Raw genomic sequence first — 2,849 nt, 5'->3', positions numbered from 1 at the left:
TGATTGTCTTCTGGACAACTGTCAGATCAGCAGTCTTTCCCATGATTGTGTAGCCTAGTGAGCCAAACTGAGTGACCATTTTGAAGGCTCGGGACACCTTTGCAGGTGTTTTGAGTTGACTAGCTGAGTGGCATGTCACCATATTCTAATTTATTGAGATAGTGATTTGGTGGGTTTTTGTTAAATGTGGGCCAAAATCACCACAATTAAAAGACCCAACGGCTTAAACTACTTCAGTCTGTGTATATTGAATTTATATAATACACAAGTTTCACTATTTGAGTTGAATTAATGACATAAATGGACTTTTCCACAATATTCTAATTTATTGAGATGCACCTGTATACCTATAGTTCATTAACTAACTCATTAACTAAATAACATGCATGATGTTGACTGTTTGAGGTGTTCTGATAAAATTTTAACAGAGACCAGCCAGTCAATAAGTATTTTCTATGACCAAAGTACACAAGTAATACAAAGAAAAATTCATTACATATAGTTGCCATTGTTTAGAAATACCTGAGGATGACCCATGTACAGTGCCGCATTGCTGTTTACTTGATTTGCTGGATTCACCCTGAAGATCCAGCTTTCTCTTTCCGGATGGCTGAACCTGAAAAGGAACATTGATATTTGACTCTTAAAACATTACTTAGGAATTTATATTCAAACAGGATTTGCCCTGTAACACATCTTTGCAATCCATACAGTGAAATTTACATTCATGCAAAACCTTGCAGTTCAGCAAATGGTTAATAAGTAAATGAGTGATTCCGCTTATTATTTCCTTAGTCAATAAAACTGTGATCAAATGACAAAAGAAATCACTGGAAATATGTTTCAGAAATTTAAAAAAACTGCAATTTGAAAAATATTTTATCAACTTTTATCTCATTGTCATCAAAGCTTTCAACATCTCCTTCTCCTGTACATATAACAGCATACATTAATAAATGTGATCGTGTATCTTCACAGTGAAGAACATTACCTTTCAGTTTAGGGATCTGTGGAACAGTAACCAATGCAGGCATTGTGTGGTTTCAACACTAATCATGCTCAATATTACACCTCAGCCATAAATGTTGGGCAGATCAAGGATTTAGGACATGATCAGGTTGGTGGGACTCAACAAACAGAATCCTTAACAGCAAATAAATAACTAATTGATCATTGTTTTGTAAGTGGCTCAGTTTTCTGTTTCCTGATTTGTCTTGTTCTCCCTAATGACAAAGGAAATCACAGCAAATTTGTTTTAGTTAAAAAGAAGGAAAGAAAGAACAGAAAAAACTGTGCAGTTTGAAAACTATTAAAACTATTGTCAGTGAGATTTTATAATCTTTTCCCTGTGTCATCAAAGCTTTCAACAGCTCCTGCTTGTGTACCTATAACAGCATCCATTAGTGAATATGATGTGATGGCATTTACAATACCTGTGTAATGTATCTTAAAAGTGAAGAATGTTACCTTTAAAAACTTGAGATTGTTCTTGAATTTTGCCCTTTGTTCCAAATTTGGGATCAAGTTATCAATGTCACAATCTTCAAGAAGGTAAAGACGTTCTGTGTCAATGCGTTCCTCTGTAATTAAAAAGTGAAGTTGAACATTAGTCCCGCAAATAATTAATTTCATAATTTTTCATAATTCTACAGTAATCTATTTCATAAGTAGTGAAACAGCTGTGGGTACAGCTCACGAACACATATGGTTTTTTTTGGATTTTAATAAGTCGTTACTGTTCTGTCTTCAGTTTGGTGTTAACTGCATCAACATCCTTATTTCAATAAACCATAAGATGCAACATGACAGACAATAATTGCCAAGATTTGGCAACATTCCTGTTGTATTATTAGTGTATAACATCTGTGCCCACCAAAGAAGCTTGGTAATACTTTACCTTGAAATCTTTCTTTCAACTCGCCAAGGCCCCATTCAATTAATTTGTTACAAACAAATTGATCCATATCAAGAACAGCAACTGGAAGGTAAACGAATAATTATAATTCATCATAACTGTGAAGAAGAAATAAAATGTATGTACTTGAATGTCAATAAGTGAAATCAAAACCCAGGGGAGGGTACACATGAAGTCAACTGCTTAAACAATACACTATACAAACATTTAGTATCTGTGGAACACTAACTAATGCAGCAATTGCATTGTTTCAGCACTGTTTAATCATACTCACTATTACACCTCAGCCATAAATGTTGGGCAGATCAAGGATTTAGGACATGATCAGGTTGGTGGGACTCAACAAACAGAATCCTTAACAGCAAATAAATAACTAATTGATCATTGTTTTAAAAGTGGCTCAGTTTTTTGTTGGGCAGATCTGGGATTTAGCACGTGAGCAGTTTATTTAGGACACTGAGCACAGTGCCTACTCTTTCCAGTTATGTCACAGTAAACCAGCTCTTCCTTTCTTGCACTGTGGTTCCAAATCCACAGTTAAGAAACACAGAAAGATCCGGTAGCTTACAAGCTCCTGTGGGAATATTAACATTTTAAAAAGCTTATTTCAGGCAAAAAATTGTTATGCTTTTCATTGTCTTTAAAAAAAAATGCTGAGCAGGCAACTGTAAAAGAAATTAAACCATGGTATTGGAATAATCTTGAAAAATCATTTTTATAATACAAGAAGAAAAAGTTAATAATACAAGATTTACAGCAGATTAAAAAGAGATTTACAATAGCATTAAAAAATAAGCCAGTATGGTGCCCAAACTAGGACTGTACCCGACTAAGAATTTTGTCAGTGGACTGTCAGTCAGCTGTTCAATACATATCCACCATAAATTGTCCAAAAATCAGCTGGCATGGTTTTCAGTGATGACAAGATGGCGAG

At 34.5% G+C, this 2,849-nt stretch overlaps 1 long non-coding RNA gene across 2 annotated transcripts; it reads right to left on the bottom strand.

Moving 5' to 3' along the window:
• Nucleotides 1-522: 522 nt before the first annotated feature.
• On the bottom strand, nucleotides 523-2,220 carry LOC109953518 (uncharacterized). Of its 2 annotated transcripts, XR_002273917.1 has the most exons (4): nucleotides 2,190-2,220; nucleotides 1,898-1,978; nucleotides 1,468-1,580; nucleotides 523-616 (listed from the first exon to the last, which is right to left on the bottom strand). It is a non-coding gene; the product is annotated as an uncharacterized LOC109953518 (long non-coding RNA). The 2 variants fall into 2 exon arrangements; XR_002273916.1 differs by lacking the exon at nucleotides 523-616 and having other exon boundaries at nucleotides 1,100-1,580.
• Between the last annotated feature and the right edge of the window lie 629 nt (nucleotides 2,221-2,849).

The sequence above is a fragment of the Monopterus albus genome, unplaced genomic scaffold (assembly GCF_001952655.1).
Source record: "Monopterus albus unplaced genomic scaffold, M_albus_1.0 scaffold724.1, whole genome shotgun sequence".
In the NCBI taxonomy this organism is placed as follows: domain Eukaryota; kingdom Metazoa; phylum Chordata; class Actinopteri; order Synbranchiformes; family Synbranchidae; genus Monopterus; species Monopterus albus.
The sequence above is the reverse complement of the archived record's forward strand: the minus strand, read 5'-3'. Positions and strand labels throughout refer to the sequence as shown.